The following is an 18,119-nucleotide window of genomic DNA, read 5'->3' on the forward strand; positions in this document are numbered from 1 at the left end:
TTTGTAAGAGTAGAATGGGAGGCAGAGCCTTCAGCTTTCAGGCTCCTCTCCTGTGGAACCAGCTCCCAATTCAGATCAGGGAGACAGACACCCTCTCTACTTTTAAGATTAGGCTTAAAACTTTCCTTTTTGCTAAAGATGTTTCTTTCTCTTTTTGCTCTGTATGCACCACTCTGCATTTAATCATTAGTGATTGAGCTCTGCTCCCCTCCACAGCATGTCTTTTTCCTGGTTCTCTCCCTCAGCCCCAACCAGTCCCAGCAGAAGACTGCCCCTCCCTGAGCCTGGTTCTGCTGGAGGTTTCTTCCTGTTAAAAGGGAGTTTTTCCTTCCCACTGTCGCCAAGTGCTTGCTCACAGGGGGTCATTTTGACCGTTGGGGTTTTTCTGTAATTATTGTGTGGCCTTGCCTTACAATATAAAGTGCCTTGGGGCAACTGTTTGTTGTGATTTGGCGCTATATAAATAAAATTGATTTGATTTGATTTGATCCGTATTGTGGATTTAGCGGATATTTGATTTTAACACTGAAAAAACTGTTTTGTTCTATATATTTTATTTTATAAAAAGCCACTTCTAACAGGACTTTGACCTTGAATTTTTTTTCCAAGGTAAAAATTTGTGTAATTGGAAACTAGTGTTGGCGGAGGTTTGTGCTCTAGTTATTATTGTTGGTTTTGGAGGTCATTTGTCATGGACATCTTGGTGCCTTCCCTCACCAGTAGCCTTGGTGATGTGGTCATTCAGAGTTTTTGAAGACTGCTAACCACACTGTCATATACTCCACGTACTCCATATGAGTCACTGTTCTAACTGAACTCCAAGAGATACGTAACTGAACCGAGGTGGGACACAGCTCAGGAGACAACTGTCCAGTGACTCTGATCCTTTAAGAAGCCGGCCATCCACACACACAAAACGCCGCGTCGCACATCATCGCTTTAGACGCCGGTGATTCGGACAGGAATGTTGTTTTAATGGAGTAAATAAAAACTGGGACTAGATCAGAATCCCTGCTCCTGCTCCTGTGGGTCGGGTTCAGATCACCTTTCAATTGACCCTCTTTTGTTTTTAATGGAACACAAAGTGTTTATGTAACACATTTTTTTCAAATTGTGTATTTTCTCTTTTTACTTGTGAAGGATTGATAATGTAATAAAGAGTCGGCTGAAGATTCCAGAAAGTGTGTTTTATTAATTCTTTCCACACTTGGTGGGGGGAGCGGGGGGGCACACCCGCGTGAGAACACACAGCCTGGAGGGGCCAGTCCATAAATCAAACATAGCCACTGACCTCCCAGGATAAAAAGAGAGATGACTCTGTGTATTTAAAACAAATCTATGTGTTTAATGCCCACCCGCTGTTGGGTGGAGGAGGGGCCGTGATATAAATCAAACATCCAACGAGCTCTCAGGTATGAAAAATAAAACCCCCGCTGACAGACAGGCTGGTCCATCGGCAGCTCATGCTCTGATCTCTGCTGTTTTCACACAAAGAAAAGAAAAAGGAAAAAAACAAACAAAACGTCAGGTTCCAGCGTGTGGTGCGCGGGAATAAATCAAACATACCCAGATTCCTAAAAAATATCTCACAGCAAAAGAAGCCACCAGTCTGCGGCCAGGCCTGATCCAGATCCCTCAATTCTTTTGGCTTCTTGATATTTTGCTTTGGGTCGCCACAGCGGATACAATACAAATCTGTACACTGATTTGGCACAAATTTCATGCCGGATGCATTTATTCTGTACATCTGGAGTTTATTTTGTTTAGTACATTGATTCCTGGAAAAACACAAACAACAACAAAACCTATGACTTATACTCCGGAAAGTACAGCCGGTTTAAACGTGCACCCCCCCCCCCCACCACAAGCAGGTTGTGTCAGATGACTTTGTGATGTTTTTGTGGGTTTTTGTTGTTCTTCATTTGTTTTCAGGGTTTATTCATGACAGTTGAAAGAGAAGACAGGAAGTGATGAAAGACACGGAGCGACAAGCAGCAAAGGTTCACAAGGCCGGGATTCAAACCTGGAGCAAACTGCATTCTGCAGCATGTGGTGCAGGTTTTAATCCCTCAGGCACTTACAAGAAAAACAACAAGCAGAAAGAAGCTGTGACACTAAACAGATGAGTCACAGCTCGGTGTTGTATCACGGCGCAGCCGACAGGTTTTCCTGCTTTTGACAGGAAATGCAATTATTCACGCCCATTTTTCAAAGAATTTCAAACTGTGCTCCTGCGTGTCAGTGAAGCGGATTAGCTGCACTTCGATTCCAAAGACGGGCTGAACTCTGCTGCTCCTCAACACAGTCTGTCCATGTTGTCCTTGTCAGGGACAGATTAAGTGGACATGGCTACTTTTCTGAGTGGACCCTTAAAACCCCCCAAAAGGTTTGTGAATCAGTCAAGTTGAAGGAGGATCCACAAATATTGTGCATGTTTTTACCTGAGGCCATCAAAATATGGCCATCAGGTATTGCGAAGGCAGCATCCGTCCGTCTGTCTGTGTTCAGAATAAGTCCAGTCCTATTACTGACAGAGTCGACAAATTCACAGGGAACATTCTTGGGACACAGACCTTGGATCAGTTCAAAGATGGCTAATCTTGACCTATTCAAAGACATTTTTTAAGAGGTTAAAAGTCGCATTCTGTTTCCTATTATGCTACGAATCATGCAAATCCATTTTTTTGAGGGGGGGGGTGTGAAAGCCAATCACAGTAGAGCAGCACTATGACGTCACTGGCTGGTCTCTCTGGTGCTCCAAAACCACTTTGTTTCTGGCCAGATATAACACGTTTCTCATATATTATGTAAAAGCTGACAGGATGAAAAAAGTTGATTTTTGAAATTTTTGCAAATTTATTAAAATAAAAAAACTAAGAAATCACATGTACTGATATGTATTCATATCCTTTGTTCGATACTTTGTTGATGGACCTTTGGCAGCAATTCCAGCCTCAAGTCTTCTTGAATATGATGCCACAAGCTTTGGGCAGTTTGGTCCATTCCTCTTTGCAGCACCTCTCAAGCTCTCAACCTTCTGGAAGGTTCTCCTCCCTCCACAGAGGAATGCTGGAGCTCTGACAGAGTGACCATCAGGTCTTGGTCACCTCCCTGACTAGGGTCCTTCTCCCCTGATCGCTCAGTTTAGATGGGGGACCAGCTCTAGGAAGCGCCCTGGTGGATCTGAACTTCTTCCATTTACAGATGATGGAGGCCACTGTGCGCATTGGCACCTTCAAAGCAGCAGAAATGTTTCTGTTCCCTTCCCCAGATTTGTGCTTTGATACAATCCTGTCTCAGAGGTCTCTAGATAATTTCTTTGACTTCATGCTTGGTTTGTGCTCTGACTGTCCACTGTGGGACCTTATATGTAGACAGGTTGTGTGTCTTTCCAAATCACATGAAGAGGGTTTACTGCCAGAAAAAAAATTCAGTGTTGGATAAAATCACTGCTAATTAAGTCAAACTGATCTGTTGTAATTACAATGCTGATGGTCATAATCATGTCTTCTGTCTGGATTCTATCAGAATGAGCAACCTGCTTACTGGAAGTTGCTGCTGCTGTTTTTCTTTTTTCCGGTTTTGCTGCTGAGTGATGGTCAATCCTGTCCTGCCTATTAAAGCCGTCTTTCTGCTTCGTGCTTTGCCATAGAAGACACTAACATCACTCTGGTGAGTACACAACGAGTACAGAAGCACATTTTTAGACAAATACAGGTGTGTACCGGTGGTAAAGGAAGTCAAAGTGAAGCCGTGTACTGATGATCTCTCAGGTCGAGGTGCTGAGCTGCCACAGTGACGACGAGCATTAAACGGCCCGAAATCTACAGCGACACTAAAGACAAAGAAGAGCAACATGATGAACAACCTGAGGTGAGCGGAACAAGTTCAGTCTCAGCGGAAACAAGTTCAGGCTCAGATTATTTAAGAGGCAGCCAGTAACACTCATTATAACAGCACCTTAATGAACACTTACAAAGCAGCAGCGGGTTTAAGTACGAGGTGTGTTTTAGCATCTTAAAGGTCAAGAACCGTAAAATTCTCAAAATCAAAATGTTTCTACATTAATACTGGGAGGTCTACGCTCGCAAAATCATGACTTTCTGACATTTAAAAATGCCTTGTTTTAACGACGCCAGCACAGATATGTACACATGCTCTCAAATCTCCTTCAGCTTAAAACTTAAATCAACTTTAAGTTTTTCCATCTTTTTCCAAAACAGTTGTGTCTTTTGCCCTGATGGACAACTTACTTCAATATTATTTAAAAATTTTGTAAATTTCACCAAACAGTGTGAATAAACAATGCCCCAAACTCAGTTAATTTAATGCTAAATAACTCCTAACCACATTAACAAACTCTTCATTAACTGTTAGTTAATGCTATTACTGCAGGTTAATTAATGTACCGTTAGTCATCACTGGACAATGACTCTGACCTCCCACCTATGGATTTTATTTACCCACCTGTGTGTCTGTGTGGTATGTTTAGTGTCATTTTTTTACCCAACAGAGATCAGCGAGCAAGTTTTCCCCCGAAGAGTTATCTGCAGCGTGCCGGCGTGCAGCATCGGCATCTGGTAAGACCAGTCAAACTTCATATCAGTGATGGAGCAATAGAATGGGTGTGTCAGAGCATGACTACATTTCAGTACATTCAGTACATGATTAATAAGACCGATACAGATTTAGATCTTTGATGATTCTCAAATCCAATATGCTGGTATACCGACCGATTGCTTTTTCCCCCTGAAACACGTAGCATAAATAAAACATTTGTTTTGTGTCATTTTTTGGATCATTTTATTTTTCTAATGGGCTCTCACCAAGATAATGTGACATAATGTTGGGAAAGTGTAGTGACACGGACCCACAACAGGGGGCGCAAATGAATGGACAATAGAGGGAGTTAAATTTGAACACTTTACTGTTGTGAATGTCACAACCACACACAGCAGATTATAGAATAAATACAAGTCAATGGATAAAGGTGTCATGTGTGCAGGCTCGACGATAGGAGACGTCCGTCTGGAGATGAACCGGAACTGGGTGTACAGAGGGGTGAGGTGTGATATGGTTTCAACCTTGACACGTGAAAGACTGGATGGATCCGCCAGTGAGGCGGGAGTTGGAGCCTCACTGACTGAGGACCTTGAGGATCTGGAAGGGCCCTATGTATCGGTCCTTTAGTTTGGGGAAAGCCACCTGGAGAGGTATGTCCCGTGTGGATAGCCATACCTCCTGCCCGGGCTGATATGCGGGAGCCGGGGACCGTCGACGGTTTGCATGGGACTTTGCCCTCGTCTGGGCCCTCAACAAGGCCGAACGGGCGGTGCGCCACACCCGACGGCATCTCCGCAGGTGGGCCTGGACCGAGGGTACACCGACCTCTCCCTCCACCACAGGAAACAAAGGGGGCTGGTACCTCAGACACACCTCGAACGGGGAGGCCGGTGGCAGAGGACACTTGGCTGTTATGCGCATACTCGATCCAGGCAGGCGTGTTCACTCCAAGCAGTCGGATGTGCGGATGTAGTACCCCCACAAGGCCTGCTCCAGCTCTTGATTAGCACGTTCATCCTGTACGTTGGTCTGAGGGTGATACCCAGACGAGAGGCTCACGGTGGCCCCCAGCTCCCGGCAGAAACTCTTCCAAACTGCGAGGAAAAATGGGGACCACGATCTGCGAGACGATGTCTGTTGGTATCCCATGCAGACGTACGACATGGTGGACCAGGAGATCCGCTGTCTCCTGGGCCGAGGGGAGCTTCGGGGAGGGCCACGAAGTGGGCCGCCTGGAGAAACCGGTCCACTATCGTGAGGGATGGGTGTGCCCCCGGGACGGCGGGAGGTCCGTGACGAAATCCAGACTGATGTGGGACCCAGGGGTGATGAGGCACAGGAAGCGGCTGAAGGAGTCCCTGTGCCTTTTGGTGGTCCGCTTGCCCCTGGCGCAGGTGGTGCAGGCCTGGATGTAAGCCCGGACGTCAGCCTCCAGGGACGCACACCAGAAGCGCATGCCGGACCACTGCCACGGTCCTACGCACCCTTGGGTGGCAGGAGAGCTTGGACCCGTGACAGAAGTCCAGGACGGCAGCCCTGGCTTCTGGTGGACGTATAGTCTATTCTTCGGCCCTTGTTTCCTGGTATCCGGGCCTCCGTGCCAGGGCCTCCCGGACGGTCTTCTCCACGTCCAGGTAAGGGTTGCCACGATAGTGGACTCCGGTACGGATGGGTTCCGGTGGATTCCGACAGCTCGGTCTTGACTTCATGCACCCGGGACAAGGCATCCGACCTCTGTTTTGGGTCCCGGGGGCGGGTAGGTGATCCGGAAGTCAAAACGGCTGAAGAACAGTGACCAGCGGGCTTGCCTGGGGTTCAGTCGCCTGGCGGTCCTGATATACTCCAGGTTTCCGGTGGTCAGTAAAAACCCGTGAAAGGCACTGACGCTCCCTCCAGCAGGTGTCTCCACTCCTCAAGAGCCTCTTTCACCGCTAGGAGTTCTCTGATTTGCCCACGTCATAGTTCCGCTCTGCTGGGGTCAACCTGCGGGAGAAATAGGCACACGGGTGAAGCACCTTACGGTCTCTCCGCTCTGGGATAGCACGGCTCATCTCCCTGAGTCAGAGGCGTCCACTCAACCACAAACTGGCGACTGGGATCTGGCTGCACCCAAGCGGGTGCATGTCGAGAAGCGCTGTTTCAACTCCCTGAACGCGGCATCGCACCGATCCGACCAGGTGAAGGGAACTTTTGGTGAGGTCAGGGCTGTCAGGGGGGCTAATACATGACTATACCCCTTAATGAACCTCCTGTAAAAATTTGCGAAGCCGAGGAACTGTTGCAGCTACCTCCGGCTCGTAGGTTGGGGCCAGTCTCTCACCGCTGCGACTTGGCCGGATCCGGGGCGACGGAGTTGGAGGAGATGATAACCCCAGGAAGGACAAAGAGGTGCGGTGAAACTCATACTTCTCGCCCTTCACAAACAGCTGGTTCTCCAACAACAACCGCTGCAGGACCTGACGTACATTGCCGTACATGAGCTCAGGGTCCGGAGAAAACAATGAGTATATCGTCCAGATACACGAAGACGAATCGATGCAGGAAGTCCCGCAAGACGTCATTTACCAAAGCTTGGAACGTCGCGGGGGCATTAGTGAGGCCGAACGGCATGACCAGGTACTCAAAATGACCTAACGGGGTGTTGAATGCCGTCTTCCACTCGTCTCCCTTCCGGACTTGAACTAAGTGATATGCGTTCCTAAGATCCAGCTTTGTGAATATTTTGGCTCCATGCAGGGGGGTGAACACCGAATCCAACAAAGGCAACGGGTATCGGTTGCGAACCATGATCTCATTCAGCCCCCGATAATCAATGCATGGACGGCAAGACCGCCATCTTTCTTGCCCACAAAAAAGAAAACCTGCTCCCATCAGGGAGGTGGAGTTTCGGATCAGCCCGGCAGCTAAGGAGTCCCGGATGTAGGTCTCCATCGATTCGCGCTCAGGTCGTGAGAGGTTGTACAGCCTGCTGGATGGGAACTCCACGCCTGGAATCAAATCGATGGCGCAATCGTACGGACGGTGCGGGGGAAGGGGTGAGTGCCCGATCCTTGCTGAAAACGTCAGCAACATCGTGGTACTCAAACCGGCACCGCCGACAGATTGGGAGGGGCTTTGACCTGCTCCTTAGCCTGGGAACCGGGAGGGACCCGAGGATCCTAAACACACCCGATGGCAGGTCTCGCTCCACTGTACACCACCCCGGACGGCCAATCAATCCAGGGATTGTGTTTTAGCAATCCATGGGAACCCCAGAATCACACGGGAGGTAGAGGCGGTCACAAAAAACTCTATCTCTTCCCGATGATTCCCTGACACCACCAGAGTTACTGGTAGTGTCCTGTGTGTGATTAAAGGGAGGAGGGTGCCATCTAGTGCTCGCACCTGCAATGGCGAAGGAAGCGCCACCAGAGGGAGCCCTACCTCCCTGGCCCATCTGCTGTCTAGCAGATTCCCTTCTGACCCTGTGTCTACCAGTGCTGGGGCCTGAAGGGTTAAATCCCCGCTAAGGATTGTAACTGGGAGTCGTGTGGAAATATGTGTGTGTCCCACGTGAATTTCTTGGCCCACCCTAAGACCAGTTTCTAGGGGCGGGCGTTTGGTGTTTAACCCGATTGGGTCAGTCTCTCAATTGGTGCTCAATTGAGCCGCAAACAAAACGCGCCCCGCGGGGAAGCCTCCTCTGTCTAGTCGGTGGTCTGAATGTGGCCCTGCTCGTGTCCATAGCTTCGTCAGCAGGGGGAGCTGTAGCCACACGGGGCGTAGAGGCCATGGAGCGTGGGAAGGGGCGGACCCTTTTTCGGACCCGGAAGGAAGAGGGACGGCGCGTGCCCGGCCACGCCCCTCGTCTCGTTCCCGACGGCGTTCCTCCAACCGATTGTCTAACCGTATAACAAGGTCGATAAGCCCATCTAATTCCCGCGGTTCGTCCTTGGCCACCAGGTGCTCCTTCAGGGACCGACGACAGTCCGTTTACGAAGGTGGCGCAGATGCGCAGCGTTATTCCAGCCGGACCTCGCAGCCATGATGCGGAAGTCGACTGCATAACGGACATAGAGGGAGTTAAATTTGAAACACTTTACTGTTGTGAATGTCACAACCACACACAGCAGATATAGAATAAATACAAGTCAATGGATAAAGGTTGTCGTGTGGGCAGGCTCGACGATAGGAGACGTCCGTCTGGAGATGAACCGGAACCACACGATTTCCACCGCCACCGAACCCCGAAGAATACTGGAGCCGCCAGGTCCCGAATTCCCCAGGTGGCCACCGTCTCAGCGTGTCGGATCTGGTACTGCTGGCGAAGAGCAAGACAGTCAAGTGTGGGTTGTGTGTACACCCGTAACAACAACGGTGGGAATTCCACCTCCACCTCTAACACACCACTCGTGCAGCGTCTGAGTACCACTTATCTGGGGGAGTAGAACGAAACAGTCGCGGCCCACGCCGGTCCTCTGGGTAGACAGCTGCAACAAAGTAGCTCTGAAATCAATTAGTACAATACGTGGCAGAGAAAGTTAACTCCAAGAAGTATGTATATCTCGGCGACGTGGTGGAGGTGTCATCCTGCTTTTATCCGGGGTGAAGGTGCAGATGATCGGTGACAGCTGTCATAGTTGATGAGTGACAGCTGTCACCTCGGCTGTTCCTGGTAAGGTGGCAGCGCCCCCCTCGTGCCTGAAGCCAGCACTTAAGGCAGGGCGCCCTCTGGGGTGGGCCAGCAGTACTCCTCTTCTGGCGGCCCACACAACACATTATGCAGTTTGAAATTAAACTTGTTTTATTTATATGAACAGAATTTGAACAGTATTTAACAAGAGTCATCAGAAGATGATGTACCCACCACCCCCACCCCCGGTTCCCACAAATCAGTAAGACAAAGTGTGAGGGGATCATCCAAGTACACCCTTATACTAAATATGAATGAAATTGGTCAACTGGTTCTTGAGATATTGTGTTAACAAGCAAAAACGGATGGATGGACAGATGGACAGACGGGAGAAGAGTTGATTTCAGAATGCAGGCACCCACTCATGAAACTGATGGAGTCTAGATTTGTTAATCAAGGGCCATAACTCTGGTAAAATGGGCCCAACTCCAATGATATGATAATACAGAGATGTTTATTCGCTGTCTTTGGACGGTTTTCCGTCTTTTTGTAAATTCTTGCCGTCTGAAAGAAATGGTGGAACATTATTTTTTATTTCTTCAAATTGACGAACTAATATTTTGCCGTAAAATGCCCAAATTCCTTTGAAATCGATCGTCATAAAGTTTACCGGAGAAGGTTGTGCATTATTGAATGAATAATAGTAATCGAGTAGCTTCAGTATTATGATATGGTATTATGATATGAAAGCAGTTATGAAGTTATTTATAACATGTTAGTCGAGAGTTATGATTTTTAATTGCCTCGTCTTTGAGCCCAATCAAAAACCAACTAAATAAAGTTTTCATCAAGATGTAGCTATATTTCAAATCAAATCAAATCAATTTTATTTATATAGCGCCAAATCACAACAAACAGTTGCCCCAAGGCGCTTTATATTGTAAGGCAATGCCATACAATAATTACGGAAAAACCCCAACGGTCAAAACGACCCCCTAAGCACTTGGCGACAGTGGGAAGGAAACTTTATGGGAAGGATATTTGTAAACTGTTGTGTTGTTATATTGTGTACATGCTCCTACAGGATGCAAAACATGCATTCAAAAGCCACATGTTGTGCCATACTGCATGAGATCACAAGAGAAATTTAACAGCTGTTTCAGGTCCAAATTTAGTCCAAAGAATGCACCAGAATGCACCACAGGGCGCTTATGTTCTCAAAATTTCATGGGGGGCAATTCCCCCAGACCCCTCCCCTTAGTTTTCCAAACGCCTACGGTGTTCAGGGTAACCTTTGCTGTCTTGAATATTATAGATGACCTGGTTATAACCCTGGACCATCCCTTGGTTATGTTGCTTTAGACATAGACTGTGGGGGGGTTCCCATGATGCACTGTTTCTTTGTCTTTTTGCTCCGTATGCATCACTCTGCATTTAATCATTAGTGATCGATCTCTGCCCCCCTTCTCGGCATGTCTTTTTCCTGGTTCTTTCCCTCAGCCCCAACCAGTCTCAGCAGAAGACTGCCCCTCCCTGAGCCTGGTTCTGCTGGAGGTTTCTTCCTGTTAAAAGGGAGTTTTTCCTTCCCACTGTGGCCAAGTGCTTGCTCATAGGGGGTCGTTTTGACCGTTGGGGTTTTCATAATTATTGTATGGCCTTGCCTTACAATATGGAGCGCCTTGGGGCAACTGTTTGTTGTGATTTGGCGCTATATAAGAAAAAAGTTGATTGAAGTTGATTGATTGAGATGAATCACATTGCTGTCTTTTTTTTCTCCTAAGCATCCATGGCTAATATGTGTATTGCCAACCTATAACAAGGATTTCAGAACATTTATATCCTTCTTAGGATGGACGAATGGACAGGAATTGCCACGACAGGCCAAAGGGGAATAAATGTTTTCACCTTTTAACCCTACAGTCATATTCGCTCCAGTTGAGGGCAACAAGCAGTCGGTGTTTGTCGCTTGTTCCCAGGGCGTGGCCAGCTCATGGTTACTTGGTGTTAATGTGCACAACATTTAATGATGATGATTATAAAGGATGGGAAAACTGTCACTGTCTTTTTTTTCATGCTTGATGGCCTAATGTTCACTTGATTTGTTTCCAGCATCTTTCACAGTGATGGTGCTGCGTCGATAGTTAGCACGCTAACATCTCGGTAAGACGTTTTGTAAATCACTTCAGAGGTATTATCTGATTACAAAAACAGTGTTGTTAGATTTTGAATTTTTTATTTCTCACTAACTTTACGAAGTACATGAGGAAAAAGGCAAACAGAATGACAATGATACCTGTTTTGCTAAAACTCGCTTTATAGTCACCCTTTCTTGACTTCAATGAAAATAAATACTTGTTTTATAAAAAGTAAAATAAAGACCTCTTTCTTGATCTCATTTTTAATTGTTGACAGCACTGTAACAGTAAAACTTGCAATTTCGAACCTACATTGTTTATAAATGTAACTATTAAATTCTTTCTAACATTTTTCTAACATTTAAATTCTCTCTAAACATTTTACTTGTTGAAATTATTATTATTATAAGTAGTATTAGTAGTTGTACTAAAAAAAGGCTTCAAAACTGGACCTTTAATCTAGGGGTGTTGTGGGGGGAGGGGCACATCCCTCCCCCACGCCCCCATTCCATCTGGATTCGTCCCTGCTTTGGTGGTTGAACACAAACAAAGGATAACATTTATTTATGCAGAAAACATGACCAGATTTACAGGTAAGAAAGTTTTATTGCGTTTTCACATCATGTGGTCCTCAGAAAGAGAGTTTAGGTGCATTTGAGTGGAAAGTAGTGTTAGTTGTTGACGCGTCACAGAGGATCAGCTGTTTTTAACAACCAGATACGGAGCGGCTCAGCTCAGAATTCTAAATAAAGGAGGAAAAAGCATAAAAATATCTTTGTAAAGCTCAGTGCAGGTGTGCTGTTGTCACCGTGCTTTAAGAGGTGAGGACAAGCTGCTGCAGAAAACCGCGGATTAAAAGCTCACAGCTCACTTAAAGTGGGCAGTTCAGTCGAACCCCGAACTCCTGCCCACGGACCAAGTTTAATGCTGCTATCGACCCACAAAGCAAAAACAATAGTAACACACAGTGACTTGGAGAAGTAACTTTAATCTGATTACTGATTTGGAAAGATTAACGCGTTAGATTACTCGTTACTAAAAAAAAAGTGGTCAGATTAAGTAACGCGTTACCGGCATCACTGATAATAACAAACCAGAAAAAAATGCAGGGATTTTTTTATCCACACTAAAAGTCATATTATGTAAATAAGCTTTCAAATTAGTTTTCTTGATCTAAATTATCCAGACTCGGTAATGATAATATACGAACACATAAACAATAAATCCAATGGAAGAGTTCAGAAATAATATGGCTTCAAATGGCTAGCTGTCACCACTCTTTGTATATAGGCACTCTACTATATCACCTGCTGGACATTTTTGAGCTTGTAGCAGGAAATAAACTCAACATCCCATGTATCCCAGGGAAATTATGGGCATGTGTGGATAAAGTGAGCTTGTCAGTTATATTCATTTCCAAAGCTTGGTCTTGGTGCTCACAGACAAAAAACAAACAAACAAAAAAAATCCTATTTCGTCACAATGTCTGAATGGTGTAAGTGCATCCAGAAAGTATTCACAGCACTTAACTTTTTCCACATTATAGTAAAGCTTTATACCAAAATGGAATAAATCATTTTCCCCCTCAAAATTCTACTCACAACACCTCATAATGACAACATAAAAAAAAACTTGTTTTGAAATTTTTGCAAAATTATTAAAAATTGTTAAAAAACTAAGAAATCACATGTACATCCACATACTTTGTTGATGCACCTTTGGCAGCAATTACAGCCTCACGTCTTCTTGAATATGATGCCACAAGCTTGGTGCACCTACTCTTGGGTAGTTTGGTCCATTCCACTTTGCAGCATCTCTCAAGCTCCATCAGGTTGGATGGGGAGCATCGATTCACAGCCATTTTCAGACCTCTCCAGAGATGTTCAATCAGATTCAGGTCTGGACTCTGGCTGGGCCACTCAAGGACATTCACAGAGTTGTCCTGAAGCCACTCCTTTGATAGCTTGGCTGTGTGCATAGGTTTTCAACCAGGATGTGTCTGTGCTTTGCTGCATTCATCTTTCCCTCAATCCTGACTAGTCTCCCAGTTCCTGCTGCTGAAAAAATCCCCACAGCATGATGCTGCCACCACCATGCTTCACTGTAGGGATGGTGCCTGGTTTCCTCCAAACATGACGTCAAAGAGTTCAATCTTTGTCTCATCAGACCAGAGAATTTTGTTTCTCCTGGTCTGAGAGCAGTAGTGGGCACAGATAACCAAAAAATTAACTTTGATAACAGATAATCAGATAACTGAAAAGTTATCTTTGATAAAGATAAACCGATAAACCACGGTCCTTCTCCCCCGATCGCTCAGTTTAGACAGGTAGCCAGCTCTAGGAAGAGTCCTGGTGGAGCTGAACGTCTTCCATTTACAGATGATGGAGGCCACTGTGCTCATTGGGACCTTGAAAGCAGCAGAAATGTTTCTGTACCCTTCCCCAGATTTGTGCCTCCAGACAATCCTGTCTCAGAGGTCTACAGACAATTCCTTTGACTTCATGCTTGGTTTGTGCTCTGACTGTCAACTGTGGGACCTTATATGTAGACAGGTGTGTGTCTTTCCAAATAATGTCCAATCACTGAATTTACTCCAGGTGGACTCCAATTAAGCTGCAAAACATCTCAAGGAGGATCAGTGGAAACAGGAGGCACCTGAGCTCAATTTTGAGCTTCATTTATATATATATATATATATATATATATATATATATATATATATATATATATATATATATCTATATATATATATTGCAAAAAATCTCAAAAAAGTTTTTTTCACATTGTCTTATGAGGTGTTGTGTGTAAAAGTGTGAGGAAAAAATGAATTTCACTGATTTTGGAATAGGGCTGTAAGATAACAAAATGTGGAAGAAAAAAAAAGAAGCGCTGTGGAATCAGCTTTAAGACATTATGCTCATAACGTCATAACACTTAACAAGTTTTTGTTTTTGCTTTTGCAGCATCCCAGCTCAACATTGTGCTATTTGGAAAGAGTGCGAAAGAAAAGTCAACAATGAGTTACTCATCACAGGAAAAAAGGATCTTTCATTTCAGAAAAGAGCGGTCACTCATGGCGAGTGGAACAGAAAGTCACTGACAGTCGTGGAAACGGTGGACGTCTTCAGCTTCCCCATGGAACAAGTGAAGCATGAGATGAAGAAATGTTGTCGCATCCTGCCCACCTGGGCCAAATATTCTCCTGCTCTGTTGAGTCCTTCAGACTTCAGTGAGGCCGACAGACAAGGTGTCAACATCCTGGGATTTTTTGGTCAAAGCGTCTTTAACTTTTCCATGGTCATCACAATACGCAACGGGAAGACGTATAATCTTCAGTCAACCAAATCATCCAAGACTGCAAGCAAAGGCACCACGACATTGATCTCGACAAAGAAATCTCCATGATTCTGAGCATAGAGAATTAATGGAAAAAATCGAGCTGATGATGATTGAAACGGGGGAGGACATCTAAACTGTACTGACGGTGAAGGTCCTGTGAAGTCAGCACCTGCATTCTCCAAACTGCCAATGACACTGGTGCTTTGTGGGAGGTTCAAATCATGGAAGACTTTAGCCGCCAAAGCCATTTTAGGAGAAGAAAATATTGGTCCAACGGCTAACTCGACAGAATGTATTAAAGTTCAGGGGGAGGTGTACGGTCGCTGGGTGTCTTTGGTCGAGCTGCCACCTTTGTACAGAAAACCTGAGCTGGAACTAAAGGAAGAGTCATTCATAAGTATTTCCCTGCGTGACCCCAGCGGTATACGCGCATTCATTATGGTCATACCTATGGGTCCCCTCAGTTATGAAGACAAAAGAGTTACAGATCATCCAGAACACATTCAGGTTCCGACTCAATGACTTCAACATGATTCTGTTTACTGTGCAGTCAGACCTCGCGGCTCCGGAGGTGGTGAGTTTTTCAGAATGAGCCCTTCACCCAGGAGCTGTGTGACACCTGTGAAGGTAGATCTTGTTCCTGAACATCAACGACAAGCAGCAGGCCTCTCGTGTCTTACAGGATGTGGACGTGATAAGAAGCCGCAACTTATACGCGTCTGTCATCCCTCAAATAAAAAAGGTCCTGCTGACTGAGCCTCCGAGTAAAGAATGCCTTCGGATAGTGCTGGTCGGGAAGACGGGCAGTGGGAAGAGCGCCACCGGAAATACGATTTTGGGCAAAAAATCACTTCTATCTGAACAACGGCAAACTCTGTGACCATGGCTTGCCAGAAACAAACAGGAGAGATCAACGGACAAACCGTTATTGTGGTCGACACCCCCGGTTTGTTTGACACAAAGAAGTCCAACGAACAAGTTAGAGAAGAACTGGTAAAATGCATTAGTATGATAGCTCCTGGTCCTCACGTCTTCTTACTGGTGCTGATGATCGGCCGTTTTACCCAAGAGGAAAAAGAGACTGTTGACTGATCAAGGATTTCTTTGGCAAAAAATCAGAAGACTTCATCATTATTCTCTTCACCAGAGGTGACGAGCTTCATACCAAAAGCATTGATGACTACATACAAGAGAGCGACGACTTAAAAGATATGATCGTTAACTGCGGGATGAGATATCACGTCTTTAATAACAAATCCACAAACCGGGCTCAAGTCAGCGACCTTCTGGACAAAGTTAATGCAATGGTGAAGAAAAATGGTGGCAGCCCCTACATCAACGAGATGTTCCAGGAGGCGGAGGAAGCCATACAAAAACAAACGCAAAGGATCCTGGAAACGATGACGAGATAACAGAGAAGAGGGAAGTGTATGAACAGATTAAGAACTTTTTCCAACAAAAGAAAAAGCAGAAGAAAGAGAAGCAGCAGCAATATTCAGTGAAAAGGAGGAAAACATTAAGAAGGAGCAAGAGAAGACGAAGAGAGAGGAGCAAAACAGACGAGAAGAGAAGAAATCAAGAACAAACAGCAAGAGATGGCGCGGCTGCTGTGGCAAAGGAAACTGGAGGATATCGAGAACCAAATGAGATCCAGTTTGACGGAAAATCCGGCAGCCAGAGAAAAACTGAAGAAGAATAAAGATGAGACCCAAAAAGAATACGAAGCGTGGGAAAGGGAACAGAAGCAATGGTGGGAGAACCGAAGGCAAGAGAACGAGAAGCTACGACAGAAACTCGAGGTACTCTGCGATGAATATGAGCGGGAAAAGGAACCAATGAATGCAGAAAGAGAGAAGAAGAAATGAAGAAAGCACAAGAGGAAGAAGGATGGAAAGAATTACAGCACCTCTACAACAACGAACTGAAAGAACTGAAGCTAATGAAGGAGGATGAAGCCAGGAGGCAGGCGGAACAGTTTAATGAATTCACGCAGATCTACACCGAGGGATTTTCAGCATGGTCCAGATGCACTTCCACCAAATGAAAGACATGAAGGAAAGGTCTGACAAACAGAGGGAGTTAATTATCAAACAGCTGACTGTCCAAAAACCCTTTAAGAGATCCCACAGCAAGCTGATCGCCAAACATACGACGAAATGTTCGAACTGGAAAAGACTGAGCCTTCAAAGAAAGACCTGGAACAGCTCCAACAAAAACAGGAGGAAGAACTCAACATGTGGATAGAAGAACACCTGAGGAAGTCAAAGAAATGCACCATTTTGTGAGATACTTTTGTTTAATTGGCCAATTAAACCCTTAAATGTTAATGAGTCATCCTCCCCCCCACCTCATTACATCAGTGTGTAGCTTTATCTTGAAATCTTTGATATATTATTTTAGTCAGTCATGAAAACAGCCTGAAATTTTCTTATGATGTTTTAACAAATTTAAATCAGGACTGTAAATCTCTTAATTTGTATTTTGTTTTGGGTTTTACTGACGACTCATTTGAAAAACTACTCAGAGATGGTCAAGCTAGCATGTACCAATCAGAAACACCAAGTTCACTTTGTGATGCCACATATATATATATATACATATATATATGTGGTGTGTGGTGTGTGTGTGTGTGTGTGTGTGTGTGTAAGTTTAAAAGCACAATCTCAGTGTGTGCAAAGTAAAAACTTAAAATCTCATTTTTGTTTTTTTTAAAACCATGTTTGAAACTGTTTCAACAACAGATATTTGTAAAATTATTAAGCCAAATGTGAATGAAACACTGCAAATTTTTAAGTCATAAAAGCATTCAAATTTCAACAACCATGAGTTTATGTTTTTGGTTTTTTTTTGTTTGTTTTTAGTGTAAAGTGTCCATTGCTGAAAATCATACAGCAAATGTACATAAAAAAAAATGTGTGGATGGATTTATTTCAGTCAAATGTATAAACTGTTACTTGTTTGAAGTTGTTCCAGTGTTGTTGTTTTTTGTTTTGTTTTTTGATAACTGACAAATCAAGTTTTTTCTTTAGCTGTCATGTATTTAAGAACATTAATACAGTATTCTCATTGTTTGTATTACGTGTACGGTGGAAATGTGTCATTAAAATTGTGTATGGAAATAAACAACACAAGACAAAGTTTGTGTCCGTGTTACTGTCTTGAGCAAATTTAATGTCAACAGGTCTATTTGGGACATATACAATCTCCGGTTTTTGACCCCAACCTCCATCCTGATTTCAAAACAGACGGGGCAGAATTTTTTAAAATCGTAGCCACATTTTTTAATGTAACAGTAGCTCTTATTATTAGTTACTATATTATGTCCCATTACATACTATTTTACACAAGATTATTGCCAATTACGAATATTTTTTTATTTGACTGATGAAAACAGCAGTATAAACGATGATGTGACATTTCAGAAGTTCAACATTCAGGCATTTTCATTCTGTGTCAAGTGTCACGGTGAA

The 18,119-nt window shown here is 44.6% G+C and overlaps 1 protein-coding gene, 1 long non-coding RNA gene and 1 pseudogene across 3 annotated transcripts in view; 2 read left to right on the forward strand and 1 right to left on the reverse strand.

The window, feature by feature from the left end:
* The window catches only part of prdm6 (PR domain containing 6), a 164,010-nt gene that overhangs the window by 45,618 nt on the left and 100,273 nt on the right, over positions 1–18,119 (reverse strand). The window lies entirely within an intron of this gene.
* Positions 3,618–4,552, forward strand: LOC117511310. The gene is made up of 3 exons (XR_004560929.1): positions 3,618–3,672; positions 3,774–3,873; positions 4,514–4,552. It is a non-coding gene; the product is annotated as an uncharacterized LOC117511310 (long non-coding RNA).
* LOC117511309 lies at positions 14,761–16,648 on the forward strand (annotated as a pseudogene).

The sequence above is a fragment of the Thalassophryne amazonica genome, chromosome 5, assembly GCF_902500255.1.
Source record: "Thalassophryne amazonica chromosome 5, fThaAma1.1, whole genome shotgun sequence".
Taxonomy (NCBI): Eukaryota; Metazoa; Chordata; class Actinopteri; order Batrachoidiformes; family Batrachoididae; genus Thalassophryne; species Thalassophryne amazonica.